Source organism: Girardinichthys multiradiatus, chromosome 8 (genome assembly GCF_021462225.1).
Source record: "Girardinichthys multiradiatus isolate DD_20200921_A chromosome 8, DD_fGirMul_XY1, whole genome shotgun sequence".
NCBI lineage: Eukaryota > Metazoa > Chordata > Actinopteri > Cyprinodontiformes > Goodeidae > Girardinichthys > Girardinichthys multiradiatus.
The window spans coordinates 10,186,676-10,204,873 of record NC_061801.1 but is presented as its reverse complement, the minus strand read 5'-3'; positions in this window follow the sequence as shown (position 1 = coordinate 10,204,873).

Genomic DNA, 18,198 nt, shown 5'->3' with positions numbered 1-18,198 from the left:
AATCAGCAGATCAGTCGCACCTGTCACCCAGCACACCTGAGAAACTCCAGCACCATCTGGAAACTGAAAACAAAATGCAAACAAAACACAAACACACACACTGAACCCAAACCCCGACACTTTGCTTCCAGTTGGCACCAAGATAAACTAGTTGGCTTAGACCAGAGTGTAATTCTAGTTATGTTTGCAGCCCAGTAGTAAAATTTAAAGTTTGGCAGAGAAAGCCCACCATAGAACTTAAAATTCTGAAGTACTTTTTTTTACTCTAGGTGTTTTGCCCTCCCATTAAAAATAACAAATACTTGAGTCCTATGTTCAGAAAAAACGTTTTGGCAAAGATATAGGCAAACATTTAAACAGGAACAACAACTTGTTAGGACACTCAATTTGACTGTATTTATTATCCCAATCAGAGAAAGAGGGAGGGAGCACCACTTTTTCTGCATTAATCTGAGTTAAAAGGGGGCAGACATTTTCAGAATAAAGTTGTCTGAAAGATCTGTCTAGAAACTCAAAGATACCTAAACCCTGAAGGGCTCAGTTTAATGGGAATGTCAGATTCTGAGAGCTGCGTAGCCAGTACATTCGCAGGCTAACATTTACACTTGGCAACAATTAAACCCTGGGAACAGGCCGAATCTATGAAAAAATGAGACAACAGCAGAGCATGCCTTTACAGGATTTGCATTATATAGCAGTAAGTCATTGTTTGAATTCTATGTGATTCCTTGTAACACCATTAAAACTGAGAGAGGACCTCAGATAGATACACAGGGGCTCCATTGCAAGTGCAAAAAGGAGAGGAGACGGGAGCAGCCCTGTCTATAACCTCTGTTTAAAGAGAAATGTCTGGATTGAACATTATTAGTGATAATACTGGTACAAGAGAGTGTATACAAAAAGTGTACCCGTGATATAAAGCTTTCCCCAAATCCGAATTTAGCCAAGACTGCAAATAGAAAACTCCACTCAACTCAATCAAATGCCTTTTCAGCATCAATTGATATTACTACCTCAGGCATAGCTGTTGTTTCTTTTGAGTAGATTACGTACGAACATTGTGATAGCACTGACGTCCTTTTATAAAACCAGTCTGTTCCTTAGAGAGGATCAATGGGAGGATCTTCTAAAGCTGGCAAGCCATGGCCTTTGGAAACATTTTTGTATGAACATTCATTAAGGAGATTGGTCTATAAGAAGTACATGTGTCAGAATCCCTGTCCTTTTTAATAGAACACTAAAAGAGGCTTGCCTTAACGTAGGAGGGAGAGAGCCAAGTGACAGAGATTCAACCAAACAGAGTACAGCAGTGTAATAAGTTTCATGTGAAATGCTTTAAAAAATTCCCCTGGAAACCCATTGGGTCCTGGGGCTTTATTACTTTTATTATTAGGGAGGGCATTTGTCAATCTATTACTATTTATTATTATTTCCGGAATAGTCAGGGCAGAATCCAATTGCTCAATCAGTTCTGGATTCACGAAGGGGACCAGAAGACCACCTAAAAACACACATATCCCTTAAATCTGATGACTGTTCGGACTCGTACAGGGACTCATAGTAAATTAAAAACAAAGAATTATAACCACCAAGGTCTTCCTGCAGTACTCCTGATCATTCCCTAATGCGGGGTATTAAACGCAAGGCTGCTGGATGACGCAACCACTGAGCTAGCAACCTACCACCCTTGTCACCATGCTCATAGTAATTAGAACGGGAGTGAAGTAACAGACGTTCTTATTAGTTTTGATAAGATCCAACTCAGTTTGTAAGATCGTGTGATGCTTTGAGAGACCATCAGATGGGGGAATGACAAGCTGTTGGTCCACGGATTCTAAGTCACCTGAGAGCTTCTGAATACTTGACTTTCTTAATTTCCTTACGTGTCCTGATTATGAGATGATCTGACCTCATAAATATGCTTTTCAGGACTCACACAATAAAGCCCTGGAGATGGGTTCAGAATCAGAGTAGTTGAGAGCAAGAAAGTTTTTTATTGCCCTTCTACTGAATGTCTGGAATTTGTCATCTGATAAGCGTGAGGTGTTGAATCACCAATTGGTGGGATAGCGAGAACCAAGGTAAATCTGAACATCTAAGGACACAGGTGCATGATCGGAAACAATAATTGGGTGGTATGAAACATCTGTCACTCTTGGCACAAGCTTAGCGTCTACAAAGAAATAATCTATATGAGAAAACGTCTGGTGCACATGCAAATTAAAGGAGTATTGCCTACCGCTCGGAGTATGAAATCTCCAGGGATCAACATAGATATTATTTAACAGGAAAGAGCAAAGAGCCCTAGCCAATAATGATTGAGTCTAACTAGGCCTAGAGTGGTCCAATTGAGGATCCATAACACAGTTTACGTCCCCTCCGAAAATCAATAAGCAGTCACTCAGGGAAGGTAGATTACCAAACAGCTTGTTCATAAAGCTAGCATTGTCAAAATTTGGTTTATTTAAATAAAACAAATAAGATAGGCACCCAGAATAAAGTAGCCCGAAACTATCAAAAATCTGCCATCTTTGTCAGAAATTATTTTAGTCAGCATAAATGACAGATTTACTGATGGCAACCCCTCTGGGCTTTGAGTTGAAACTAGAATGGAATACTTCAGCAACACATGGACATCTCAGTGTGGTCTTTATTCCTCATATGGGTCTCCTGCAAAAATACAATATCAGGCTTTAATTGCTTTAAATGTGAGCGCACCCTGCACCCCCAAGCCTCTAATATTCCAAATGGTAAATCTTACATTTGAGCTTGTAACATTAGCCATGTAAAGTATGAATTAAAGTAGGAGGCAACCAGATTCCCAACTTCACAACCCAGGAACAGGGAGAGAGGGAAAAAAAGGAAGGAAATGGGGAAAAACAAACAAATAAAACTAACTTAACTAACTCAACCCCAAAGTTACAACCTCCCCCCTTAGCACCTACCACTACCTCACCCCCAAACGACAGGATACCAGTGAAAGCTCCACAATGAGCCATGAACCAAAAACATAAACTCAAGGCTTTGGACCAAGTAGTCATCTTCATCTCGCCCCAAGTCAGTTAGAGCTCCTGCAAACTTCGCTCATGCCAAAAAAATTAAAATATAACAATATTTGGCTAAAAACAGAGCTGAAATATTGTACACAAAACAAAGAACCATCTAAGAATGTGCAGTGACACGCCTGTTAATTAACTATTAAACAAAGGTGTAACAAAATGAGCAAATTTAACTACAATAATGGAACCGTTTTCAAGAGTCATCATAGCACCACCATTTTATAAAGCAATATAGCTGCAGCAGTTTGAGCTACACTCAAAACATGTTCATCAGTAAACTATAGTTACTGACCGCTTTATTTAAGGGTTTTCACAAATGTTGCAGCTTCGTTTGGTGATGTAAACTCTCTGGTTGACATTCCCCTCTTGTGACCCGAAGGCAAGCTAATATAACAATATTTGGCTAAAAACCGAGCTGAAATATTGTACACAAAACAAAGAACCATCTAAGAATGTGCAGTGACAAGCCTGTTAATTAACTATTAAACAATAGGTGTAACAAAATGAGCAAATTTAACTACAATAATGGAACCGTTTTCAAGAGTCATCATAGCACCACCATTTTATAAAGCAATATAGCTGCAGCAGTTTGAGCTACACTCAAAACATGTTCATCAGTAAACTATAGTTACTGACCGCTTTATTTAAGGGTTTTCACAAATGTTGCAGCTTCGTTTGGTGATGTAAACTCTCTGGTTGACATTCCCTCTTGTGACCCGAAGGCAAGCTGGGTACAACAGGCCAAACCTTGTGTCCAGGACATCCCCAAGTTGGCGTCAGACCTTATTCAAGGCTGCTTGGGCCTTTGCCGTTTGTGCAGTAAAATCCGGAGATTGTCGAATCCTTTACATTGATCCGTACACTGTAGGATATCAGCACCTTCTACGTAGTAGTGCAGGCAAACTATTATTGCACAGGAAAGTTCAGCAGGCTTCGGCTTAGACTGAAGTGATCGATGCACACTGTTCACAACTGGCTCTTTCTCCAGGCAAAGAGCATCTTTGAGAGGGGAGGAAACTGTAGCCGCACTGACAGAGCCGTGCTCCTCGGGTAGTGCTATAATCGTTATTACAGCGAGATCTCGCCTCCAAATCTTTGCATTTACTGTCAAGGGTGACCAACTGAGCCGACAACTTCCCCACTTTGCTTTTGAGAGAGACCAAGTTGTCAGTACATGTCGACAGCGAGCCTTCCATATTGTTCACAGTCACTTTTAACACATCCATCTCTGACCTAATAGCCGCTATGCTAGCGTTTAACTCCATTTTCACGCTCTGCAACTCAAGCTTTATCTGGATCAGGTTGAACGTCAATGCAGCTTCTAATTCAGTTTCGTAAATGCCTACCATTTCTCCTCATAGAGCGGCAAGCACATCAGTTTTAAAGTCCGCAGATGTCATGTTGGAGGAAGCAGCAACCCTTTCTGAGGTAAGTGGGTTCGCCCCAGCGCTTTGCATCGGGATGGTGGCAACACTCTGAGTCGCGGGTATGGCCGGGGTGGCAGGCCTCGTCAACGCAACGATAGACTTGCTCAAACTTTTTGGTTTTAGAGGCATATCGATTTGTACTTCAGACACTGTAAGCTAGTGGGGTCAAAATATGATGATCGAGGGTTTGTACATGCCCTGGTGTTCAATTAAGGAGAGTTCTGCAGGAGTTACCGTATACCCAATTATGACATTTTCAAGGTTCATTGACAAAGGCAACTGGGTTGAGGGTTTATTTTCAAGTTCTCTTACTGTTTTCCAAAAGTTTATTGAGTTAGATTTATATAAAGTAAATTTATTTTTAAAATAAACAGATTCAGCATTTCTAATGACTTGTGTGGTTTTATTTCTTATTTGTCTAAAAGCCTGTCAGTCAGCATATAGTTTGGATTTTAGCTTTCCATCATGCAGTGTTCTTTTGTTGTGCAAGCTCATTATGAAACCAAGGACTATTTGCAAATGATCAAGGATAGGAAATGAGGTGGAAAATATAGTTTTATGAAATAAATAAATAAAATGAATACAGATTTAAATATTTAAAAGTGGCTGAAATGAGTCCTAACAGTTGTGCAATAAATTGCACCAAAGAGATTGATGGGATTCAAACCATTCATTCGTTCGTTCGTTCGTCATCTTTCGCTTATCCGGGACCGGGTCGCGGGGGCAGCAGACTCAGCAGAGACGCCCAGACGTCCCTCTCTCCAGACACCTCCTCCAGCTCCTCCAGGGGGAGCCCAAGGCGTTCCCAGGCCAGCCGAGAGACATAGTCCCTCCAGCGTGTCCTGGGCCGTCCCCTGGGCCTCCTCCCGGTGGGACGTGCCCGGAACACCTCCCGAGGAAGGCGTCCAGGAGGCATCCGGTATAGATGCCTGAGCCACCTCAACTGGCTCCTTTCGATGTGGAGGAGCAGCGGCTCTACTCCGAGCTACTCCCGGATGGCCGAGCTCCTCACCCTATCTCTAAGGGAGTGCCCGGCCACCCTACGGAGGAAGCTCATTTCAGCCGCTTGTATCCGTGATCTCGTTCTTTCGGTCATGACCCAAAGTTCATGGCCATAGGTGAGGGTAGGAACGTAGACCGACCAGTAAATTGAGAGCTTTGCTTTTCGGCTCAGCTCTCTCTTCACCACAATGGACCGGCACAGCGCCCCCATTACTGTGGCAGCCGCACCGTTCCGTCTGTCGATCTCCTGCTCCATTCTTCCCTCACTCGTGAACAAGACCCCGAGATACTTAAACTCCTCCACTTGAGGCAGGAACTCCCCTCCAACCTGAAGAGGACAAGCCACCCTTTTCCGGTCGAGTACCATGGCCTCGGACTTGGAGGAGCTGATCCTCATCCCAGCCGCTTCACACTCGGCTGCGAACCGCCACAGCGCGTGCTGTAGGTCTTGGCTAGAGGGGGCCAGCAGGACCACGTCATCCGCAAAAAGAAGAGACGAAATCCACTGGTCCCCAAACCAGACCCCCTCCGGCCCTTGGCTGCGTCTAGAAATCCTGTCCATAAAAGTTATGAACAGGACCGGCGACAAAGGGCAGCCCTGCCGGAGTCTACATGCACTGGGAACAGGTCCGACTTAGTGCCGGCAATGCGGACCAAACTCCTGCTCCGCTCGTACAGTGACCGGATGGCCCCTAATAAAGGGCCCCTGATTCCATACTCCTGGAGCACCCCCCACAGGGCATCACGAGGGACACAGTCAAATGCCTTCTCCAGGTCCACAAAACACATGTGAACCGGTTGGGCAAACTCCCATGAACCCTCGAGCACCCTGTAGAGGGTATAGAGCTGGTCCAGTGTTCCATGGCTGGGACGAAAACCACACTGTTCCTCCTGAAGCCGAGGTTCGACTATCGGTCGGACTCTCCTCTCCAATACCCTGGCGTAGGCCTTACCAGGGAGGCTGAGGAGTGTGATCCCCCTGTAGTTGGAACACACCCTCCGGTCCCCCTTCTTATTAAGGAGGACCACCACCCCAGTCTGCCAGTCCAGAGGCACTGTCCCCGACCGCCACGCAATGTTGAAGAGGCGTGTCAACCATGACAGTCCTACAACATCCAGACACTTGAGGTACTCAGGGCGGATCTCATCCACCCCCGAAGCCTTGCCACCGCGGAGCTTTTTAACCACCTCGGTGACTTCAGCCTGGGTGATGAAAGAGTCCAACCCCGAGTCCCCAGCCTCTGTTTCCACCACGGAATGCGTGATGGCAGATTGAGGATTGAGGAGATCCTCGAAGTACTCCTTCCACCGCCCGATAATGTCCTCAGTCAAGGTCAGCAGTCTCCCGCCCCCACTATAAACAGTGTTGGCAAAGCACTGCTTCCCCCTCCTGAGGCGCCGGACGGTTTGCCAGAATCGCTTCGAGGCCAACCGGTAGTCCTTCTCCATGGCCTCACCGAACTCTTCCCAGGCCCGAGTTTTTGCCTCTGCCACAGCCCGGGCCGCAGCACGCTTGGCCTCACGGTACCCGTCAGCCGGCTCGGGAGTCCCACAAGCCAACCACAGCCGATAGGACTCCTTCTTCAGCTTAACAGCATCCCTTACTGCCGGTGTCCACCACCGGGTTCTGGGATTGCCGCCACGACAGGCACCGCAGGCCTTACGGCCGCAGCTATGGGCAGCAGCATCGACAATAGATGCAGAGAACATGGTCCACTCGGACTCTATGTCTCCAACATCCCCCGGGATCTGGTCGAAGCTCTCCCGGAGGTGGGAGTTGAATACATCCCTGGCCGAGGGCTCCGCCAGGCGTTCCCAGCAGACCCTCACTATGCGCTTGGGCCTGCCAAGTCTGTCTGGCTTTCTCCTCCTCCAGCAGATCCAACTCACCACCAGGTGATGATCAGTGGACAGCTCAGCCCCTCTCTTCACCCGAGTGTCCAAAACATGCGGTCAAACCATTCATTGCTTTTTGTTAAACAGAAAGGCCATCTTGAGCTTTCACAAAAACACATTACCATTAGTTCTCTTGCAATCGACATCAAAAGAGATGTGTTTTGTTTTTCATAATTATTCCACAACAGTGGAATGCTTCATCGCTCACCCCAGGCTTTTTATATGTAAATCTGAAAGAAATCTGTATTATTAAAGGCACAAATGTGTTTAATGGTTTACCATATGTGGCGTACAACATTCCTGGTGGTAATCTTTTAAATAACACGATACAGTTCAAACTGAACTCATAATGGTGGTAGTGGCCAAGATTCCTGAGGCTATTCTGCAAAGTTCTCCCAAAGTTAATGAGCCAGAAGCTATGTAAAAAGCTGAAGTGTGTGTTCATGCCAGAAATTGAAAAGATACGTGATCTACGTACACAAGTAGAAGCTTTCAGCATGCTCGCAGTACCTTGGCAAGATTTTATTTACAGTGTTCTTGAAATCAGACATTATCATTCCAAGCTTTACAGTCTGCATTTTTTTATTCAGATGCACTGGTAAAATGAAATTCCAACTCAGTTATGATGGATTAATGTAAATGTGTAACAAACACATATATGAAAATCCACATTATTCCTTTCAAACTTAGAATGTGCTGGACAGAGACTGCAGATAGGGTTTTGCATATGCTTACAGAAAACAAAAGAAAAGAAAAATTGTCATATGGTTGGAGGAATCTTGTGCAAGACGCATACAAAAAAGGAAAATAATGCATGATAGAGAAATATTATCCTATCTTCCCTGACAGATCAGAGCTTTTTCACATCACACCAGGGATCTCTTTTTTAAAAAATGCAGCTGAATGATGGGAGGGAATCAAAGATTCCTGCAAGACGGCTTTCCTTCCCACTCGTGCATGTTTCAGACATCAATAAAGCATGTATGACTCATAGCTGGAAAGTCCTCGGGCAGGGAGTCTGGCTGTGACAGTACATGCAAACCTCAGCACTTTCATCTAGTTTAAGCTGACAGGTTTAACCTGTACAATAAACCAGTAGTTTAATTACATCCTGAACAAGCGGCTGTTATATTCTATATGAAAATATGATATTCTTTGGTTCTGTTAGTAATGACACTGCTCTTTTATATTCATTAGACTCATTTTGCAATCATCAGTGAGCTCCTAATGTGCTTTAGAACTCTCTGCAGCCATTGCTTTCTTAGCAAAATCATTCATACACAGTTTTGAATTTGCCATGTACTGACGTACAGATCACAATGGCAATTTTAGGAAGCAATACATTCCTTGCACAAGTCTGTTCTTTTCTGGCCATTAAAATGTATGATTTATCCATTAGATTGTCTATAAATTGTACAATAAATTCTACCAACCAAAAAAGTTAAGTAGGAGTAAACTTTACATCTTTACAAAAGAAAGAATCCATACAAAATCCATGTGTGCAAGACTGAATATGCAGAACAGGCCTAAGGACATAATGGCACAGTATGAACACAAGAGAATAAAACACTGCATGCACCATACACTAATCAGACATAGCATTATGGACACCTGTTTAATTGTGGGATGGTCCCTCTGCTGAAACTGCCCTGACTCATCAAGACGTGGACTCAACTAGACCCTCTGCTAACATCTTGGTATCTGGCACCAAGATGTTAGCAGCAGAGCCTTTAAATTCTGTAACTTGTAAAGTGCTGTCCACAACATGCCAAAGATGGATCTAGGGATTTATTGAGGCCAAGTCAACAAGTCAGTCTCAGTCATGCTCAAAGCATTGCTTAAGCCATTTTGCTTTGTTGGAGAGGAAATTATACTGCTGACAGAGGCCACAGTCATCGTGAAATGCTACTGCTAGTACACATTGTCTCCAACAATGGTTTTGTCAAAGAGACCTAAATGGAACATAGATAGGAGGACATAAGGTGTTCCAGCAGAATGTGGTCTAATGCATCACAATGCCTCTACCATCTTGCTTTCTTTCTGTAATGCATCCTGGTGTCATGTGTTCTGTAAGCAACACTCACCTAGACATCAAAATGATGTAAAGGAAAAAGACACTTTCAAATGACCAGACCCCCTTTGCTCCATTGCACAGTGGCCCTTTTTTGATGGTCATGTGGCCACTGTTGGTGCTTTTAGTGGCAGACAGAGGTGGAGATTGGAACCTTTCATTGTCCGATGAGCTAACCCCTCCCTCCTACTTCCCTATGTCTAAAGGGATTGCTCAAACCAGCTCTCCATCCAACGGGTCCGGACTTCCCCAAACCTGAAAGGTCTTACTAAGCATGTTTACTGACAGTTCTGTTTAAGCTGGTGTCAGGAAATGACTCGCCTAGTCTCTGACAGCCTTCATACAAAAGTCTCGCCCTTCTTCAATTGGTGGTCTGAACGACTGAGTACCCTATCGCAGTCATCCACACTTTCAACAGTCACTTTTGTTCACGGCTGCTCATTCCCTAATTTTAAAACTGGCTCTTGGTATATGGGCTAGGTAAATTTTAGTGGCTTGGCACAAGCCCCAAGGGCGCTGTTTTAACAAACTTGGCTAAGGCAACCTATAAAAGCCTCCTAAAATATCTTGGAACCAGGCAACAAGACTTTTTACCACCAATGAAAAACCAAAAAATACGGTGACTCAAATAATTGAATGTCCACGATTTAACTAGAATTTTATATGCTTTTTGTAATTAGTCAAGCTTTTGCAGGGGTCAGTAACAGCTTAAATTCGGCAACACAAAATAATTTCAATAATAGATATGAATCAATCAACTCAACCTGTCTTTCCCTGATGCTGAAACTAGTGAGTTTGGAGAGGCTTTGAAGACGGAGGCTCATCCATGCACCTGATGGAGACGTTTCTTCTGGTAACAACAAGTGGTTTCTTGAAGGGAATACAACTTAATCTTCAGTTTTCTTCCTTTAAGTGGCAGGCACTGACACTCCAGGCTTCGATGGTTAAACAGGATCTTTGTTGTCATATGTCTCCGAAGACAGTAGTTTCCAGAGGCTGAAGAGTTGAAGGAAACCCGGTGACATAAATGAGGTTGATTCAGAACTTCCAGAAGCCTGAAACGTAGAGCAATCAGCTGTTCACCGATCAAGTTCACTTCTGTTGTCTGGATAAAAAGGCTTTAGATGAAATCAGATTCTTAATCTTGAGGCACAGTCCTTTCTGGGCACACGGGTTGATCCTCTTTTTAATGCAGTCGATCAGTTGGGCTGTGTCTCTGTTCCTTTTCCATCTAAGCTTCTTTTCTCCATCCGATCTTGTTTGCTGGTCTTCTGCGAGGAAAAAACCCTGTTCCCTCTGTCAGCATTGCTTTTATGGTGCTTGATGCTTTCACCAGTCAGCCCCTTATTAGGCTTCTCTTATTGCATGGATTACACATAAGGATATTTATTGTAACTTTTATGGAGTTAACTGTGAGCAGTTACTAAATGTTGCATGGATTACATGGAAAGGTCTCACCTTATTTTGACAAACCCCTTAGTGGTCTGCGGCAATGCAGGACAATACACAAAATGCTGCAATGCACTATGTATTTAAACAGTTACTATATTGCCAATGGTATTGGGTCATCCCACCAAATCAATAAATTCTGATGTTCCAAGCACTTCATGGTTCCGGTAGTATAAAGATGGTGTGGAGAATCTTGATTGGCCTGCACAGAGTCCTGACTTCAACCTTCTTGAAATTCTTTGGGATGAATTAAACATTGTGGAAGATGTTTCCAGAATAGTAAAATTTGCTAGGGCTGGCAACGGTGGGTCCATGAACAAACTGGACCTTATGGATTAAGAATAGGATGTAATCAAAGTTCATGTACATGTAGAAGTAGACAGACAAATGCTTGTGGCAATATAGTGTATTTCTATCAGATCCAGCACAAATTTCTTCATGGGTTTGAGGTACAGTAGGTCATCTGTTGGATTGGACCACACAGGCCACCCTTTGCTCCCCACCGTCATCAGTTAACCTTGGCCAATAATGTCCCTGTTGCCAGTTTCCTCACCATTACTTCCTTAGACCACTTTGAATAGAAACTAACCACTTGTTATGTGGAACTCCCTACAAGAGCTACCATTTTGCAGATAGTCTGACTCAGCTGTCTAGCCGTCACATTTTGCTTACTCTCTCAGTCCACTTTTCTGTATCTAACACATAAACCCTAAAGACAAAATGTTCACTTACTGCCTAAACATGTCATGATGAAGAGATAATCATTATTCACATCATCTGACACTGGTCATAAGGTTGTGCTTATTGGCAAACGTGACTACAGGGAATTTAGATGACAGGATTTAAGTTAGTGGTTCTAATGTGAGATCATGATGTTGTTTAATTTCTTCATTTTTCCCCCATCCTATGTGTAATATTCCCTTGTCACTTAATTTTAATATTTATAAGTAATAGTGGTTGAATGTGGTTTATATTTATTCCATGTTGTGTTTACACTTATGTTATGCAACTGTTACATCTGGTGGATCGGTATTTGATGGTAAGCATAAGCATGTGCAGATACATTTTGTTATCAGCCTAATAAAGTTTGTGTGGCACTAAATGTGAATCCAAACATTAAAAAATTGACGACGCCATGATCCTGGGAGATGGTGTTGTGTGGTACTTGGTTTTTTTTTTCTTTGTCTCTACTCCTGCAAGCTGCTCCCCTGAAGGAGGCTGTGATTTGCCACTGCTGTTGCCATCAGCTCAAAATCACCAGCTTATCAAGTCCCCCTTAAGAGCACCGGCAGGGCTCAACACAAATTACCAGATGGTTCTACTTTGGTTGCTGTCATTTCTAGCTATACGATCCCTGTTACGTACCTGTTGTATCCCTGTGCTGAAGGACTACTCACCTTAAAATTTGCTATGTGCCTAATTCGGAATGCCTCTGCTCTGTTTAAGCCACTTCCTGGTTCGGTCCCTCACTACGACAGTCATTCAGTCATCCCACAAAGATCAACAAAACCTCAACACCTCAACACCGGTCCTTTTGCAAAACTTACCTGGCTAATACTCACCTGCTTGTTCACCGTCCTCCTGAACCTGCCCTGGAGGCATTCTCAATCTCAGGGATTCCTCTCCATTGCTCACCAGATGGCTTCCAATCTCAGTCAGCTCAACAAATATGGTGTCACCCCCCTGTAACCAATATCAAAACTATAAGTAAGATGGGTACCTTCATTATTTCCCTACAATTGTTCCTTGAACCTCCTACCTCAAACAACTAATCAACCTTTCCCCATCTTTACAATATTCACCAAGCAAAAGTCACCAATCCATAACCTTCCCAACCAATATACACTTCATTGCCGAAGGTATTTGCTTACTCATCCAAATAACTGAAATCAGGTGTTACAATCACTTCCACGGCCACAGGTGAATAAAAATCAAGAACCTAGGCACGCAGACTGTTTCTACAAACATTTGTGAAAGAATGGGGCACTCTCAGGAGCTCAGTCTATTCCAACGTGGTACTGTGATAGGATGCCAACTTTCTGCGGAGGTACCTGCAACAGACCTCCTAACTTCATGTGGCCTTCAGATTAGCTCAAGAACAGTGGCCGGGCAGCTACATCCAAACCATACATCACCAAGTGTCATTCAAAGCGTTGGATGCCGTGGTGTAAAGCACGCTGTCACTGGACTCTGGAGCAGTGGCGAGGTATTCTCTGGAGTGCAGAATCATGCTTCTCCATTTGGCAATCTGATGGATGAGTCTGGGTTTGGTGGTTGCCAGGAAAACGGTACTTGTCTGACTTTATTGTGCCAAGTGTAAAGTTGGTTGGAGGAGGGACTGTGATGTGGGGGTGTTTTTTCAGGACATGGGCTTGGTCCCTTAGTTCCAATGAAAGGAACTCTGAATGCTTCAGCATACCAAGAGGTTTTGACAATTCTGAACTCCCAACTTTGTGGGAACAGTTTAGAGATGGCTCCTTCCTCTAACAACATTGCTGTTCACCAGTGCGCAAAGGAAAGTCTATAAAGACATGGATGAGAGAGTTTGGTATGGATGAGCTTGACAGGCATTCACATAACCCTTACCTCAACCTTTTGAGATGAAACACAGAGACTGAGAGTCAGGCCTTCTCATCCAACATTAGTCTGTGACTTCACAAATGTATTTCTAAATCTACAATATAAATATATATACATATCTCGCTACTACGTATCCCCCTGCGTTGTGTAATGGCCATTGTTGATGACTCATGGTTGGTTCCCAAAACTGGTGGAAGTGTCTATTCTCAACACAACACATCAAAGTTCGAAGGTAAACAAACGGAACCGAGTTCCTATGGTGGAAAGACACTAAATGTTTCTCCCACAGGAAGATAACTGGTAGCACACTGCCTCCAACCTCCACTTCCTTAGTCAATAATCATAGACTTCTTTGTAAATAAACATCCAATGATATTAAAAGGTTGATTAAATAGCATTCACCTCATTCGCTATGACATTCTTGAGACAGGAGGGGTTTTAGGATTGCAAAAGACTGCTTTGGTCTTGGCCCCCTTTAGACTAGTTGCTAGTATCAGTCTCCAGAACCAAATAATTCCCATCTTACCTTTCTTTTTGACTGAACAGCTTGTGATTTTTGAGCCCTGGCCTTATTTTAAGCACCTCCTCTGAGGTGAGTCCTGTATAGGTTAGATTTCGTCTGCATTTGTGAATGCTTCTGTAAAGGGTCACTGTAAATATGAGTAAATAGGTCCATAAAAACAAGCAGGAGCAAAGTAAAAACTAAAACGATTGTTTCAATAGGTTTGAGATGCCTCTCGTTTTTTCAATCATTCATTGTTTTTCCAAAGTACGCTTGCGACCAGTGCTGTCAACACACAAATATGCAGAAAAACTCAGTCGTGACTGTTCGTGCTGCTGTTCACAGCCTGTCATTGAGGGAGCGAGTGCTAAGAGCAGTGTTCTTCCAAGATCTGTAGTTAGTCTTCAAGCAGAATTCCAAATGGGTAAGTGACACCTAGTTTAAACTTTCAGCAGTTCTTTCTCTTATGTAAGCATAATATTTCTGCTGTGGCATAGAAAGCTAAACTCATAAATAAAGCCAGGGTCATGAATATTTTACCCAATGAATTATGTAAAGCTATTTAGCCTTTTTAACTTTGAGATTATAAGCTTTTATGTGTAAAATTTAGAGCAATTAGCTGCCTTTAAAGTATTATTCCTGATCATTTTTGTTAATGTTACAATATGAGCAAACAAGATTTGCTTTGTTGTCTTTATGAAGGGGTTTAACACAAAAGACTCTTGGCTCTAGAGGGGCCTCTCGCTCTTTCATCTTTTACACTGTCATTGTATTTAGGGGTTTGAGACAGGTATTCAGGTGGTGACAATCTACAGTGTCACCATATGCTTTACATTCACAGACCAATTAAGCAGACACTGTTTTGTTTTTTTTACACATTGTCACATTACACCACAAACTTGTTAAGATTTTATGTGATAGACCAACACAAAGTAGACCATACCGGTGAAGTGGGAGGATATATGGTTTTCATTTTATTTTTTAGACAAATCTGAAAAGTATGGCATGTATATCTACACAGCCTCTTTTACTCTGATGCCCCTAAATGAAATCCAGTGGAACCACTCGTAACCAGAAGTCACCTAATTAATAAATAGTGATCACATGTGCATAGTTTAACCTTCTTATAAATCCAAGTGTTCTGTGAAGGCCTCAGAGTTTTGTTAGATACCCTTTAGAGAACCAATAGCACTGTGAAGACTATGGAATACAGCAGATGACAATGACAAAATTGTGGAGAAGTTTAAAGCTAATTTAGGTTATAAAATATCCTAAGCTTTGGACATCTGACAGAGCACTGTTTCCCCATTATCTGAAAATTGGCATTTGGCACAACAGCAAACCTACCAACATATGTCCATCTACCTAAACCAGACCAGGGGTCTGAAACCTTTACAATCCAAAGAGACAATTTTGCCATCATGTCCAGCTAAATAAAATTCATTTAGAGATGCAAATGTTACATGATCTTTTCAAAAAAGACCATTGATAATTTTTGATAAATGTCTGCTATATGAAATTTGTTGTCATTTTTGAAAACCATAAATGTATTTCTATTTTTAGATTTAAAAGAAAAACAAAAACATACAACTTTGGAAAAACAGGATGGATACATTTTATTTTATAGGATGCTGATATTTGTGGAAAAATATGTTTTAAAAAAAACAAAGCACACTTGAAGACAAGAAAAATATATCTAACAAAATATTGCTGGTTCTTTTAGTGTCATTCTGTTGTTGTCCTTGTGTTTTTAAAGTTACTACACACAACTGTGGAAGGTTTAAATGGTATTTCAATCTGAAAAGACTCACAGAGAGAGGGTTGGCAATTAGAAAAGTTTTAAAGATGTGAAATTACATTATTATATCTTTGGCGCTCGGACCTGGGAGGAAGACATGAATGCTGTGAATAATATGAGCTAAGATTAACATTTGTAAGGCTTAGATTTAGAGATGTCTTCCCCCTGATCCGACACTGGTGGTGGATTGGTGGCCAGGGAGCGAAGGAAGCCAGGAGTAGATGTGAAGGAAGATGGTGGAGGTGGGGTGGAGGAGGGATGAGCTCAGCTGACAAGAGCGGAGGAACACAGCCGAAGGTCCTTTAAAAACAAGGCGTCGGAAGGTGATTGGATGATGAATCAGGCGGACAGGATGCTGATTGGAAGGCGGGAGATGCACAGGGAAGTCCTTGGATGGTAGAGACGGCGATGGTGAGTCTTTCATTCTGAATTTTTGTTAGAACTCCATATTAATACAAGAGAAAAAGTGAATGTTTCTTCCAGGTTCAGCAGCAAGTTCCAGGACAACACTGAAGAGGACAGGTGGGTGATTATTGTATGAAGTAAGTTTGATCATTTACAATTAGGATTTGAGAGCAAGTCCTAATTGTAATTTGAGGAGTATACCAGCAAAGGCTGAGGTTGGCAGGTTGTGGAGCAGATTACTGATGATTTTTAGTTTTTTGTTCCAAGAGGGAGATGGAGACAGTGGTGGAGCATTTGAGGGTGGACAGATTGGTGACTGGAGATCGGTTGGTGTTTGGAATGGTCCAGGTAGCGGATGCAGGAGGGAGCAAGGCTCTGGAGAAAACTGGCCTGATCTGGGAAATGTGAACGACAGGGTGAACACGAAGGTGGGATGGGAGTCTAAATCTGACAGTGAAAGGACTGATAGTTCTCTCAATGGTGAAAGGACCAAGGAACTTGAGGCAGAGTTTACGGGTGTGAGACTTTAATAGAAAATCTTTAGTCGATAACCAGACCTTCTGACCAGTGAATGGGTAGGAGCAAGGATCTGTTTTCTGTTGGCTATTCTTTTATTTTGAACAAATGTTCTCTGGAGCCCTTGTAGAAATTTGCAATACTTCACTTTTAACAGGCGTGGTTCCAAGTTCTTTCAAGCACGCTGTTGTTGAGCCATTACTAGACCGAGGGGAGCTGTTGAGAGAGCAGATACGTTGGAGTTTGTGTGGGTATTCAGACGTCTTGAGTTCTAATTTTGAATTTGTTTGGTTAAGGTATGCAAAGCTTGGGCAACAGAGTCGTGTTGTTGAGTCATAGATTGGAGCATGAAGTCGTGGTGACCAAGAAGAATGCCTTGTTTGGTGAGGGGAGTCCAAAGGTGTGCTGCAGGGTCCTGTTGGCCAGATAGTTCTGTCATGGTGTTAGTGAGACGTTTATGTAGGCAACAACTATGGACAACTGAGGAAGGTTTAAATGGTTTATTGGCACAAGAGAAAAAGTGAATGTTTCTTCCAGGTTTAGGAGCAGATTCAGGACATCACTGAGGAGTAGAAGTGGGTGATTCTTGTATAAAGTAAATTTGGTCATTTGCAATAAGGATTTCAGAGCGAGCTGGAGTCTTACTGTTGTCAGAGTTGTGGAGGTTTCCTGCAGGGAGGCTAGTATACCCACATAGGCTGAGGTTGGCAGGTTGTTGTGTGTGGAGCAGATTTCTGATAATGTTTTGTTTCCTGTTCAATGCAAGTATTCCATGAAAAATGAAAAAAACTAACACCAGAATCTATTATTATATCCATACTTAAAAACAATAGCTGGTTCCACATTATGGTAATGCTTTTTTTCAGCAGGGGCAGTGAAGCTTGCTAGAGGTAATGGGAAGATAGATGGAGCTAAATACAAGGCCACAAATGTCATAATCTGCCTGTGTTTGGGGTTTTGAGTTTGTGTTCTGTTTACTTTCTCTGCACTGCCATGTTCCTCTCTAACTTTATTTCAGTTCATTTAGGCTTATTAGATTCATTCTAGTGTTTAGGTTTTTGTTACTTCCCTCGATTCTTATGTCATATGTTTCTATTTCCTTATATATCTAATTCCCCCATGTTAATGTTCTTTTGTCAGTCTCACTGTTTATCTTTTTTCTGTTCTCTTTGTTTTCTGTTTCCTCCCTGCACTCATCATGTTAATTATTCACTCTCCCTCTGTTACCTTTAGTCTCTCTCCAACCAGCTAATACTGATTCCCCTCTGATTACCCCCTACATTCATTGGTCCATTCTCTACCTACCCTCAGTACTTCCCTATACCGTGTTTGCTGTATGATTCCATGTCCTCTGATCCCGTGTTCCTGTTATCATCCTGCTCATGTCACTAAACTGCCTGTGTTCCTGTACCTGGTTAAATTGTAAGTTTGTTTACTATTAAATCTTATCTGCTCCAGTACACTCTGCCTTTGGGTCCTGCCTCAACACACAC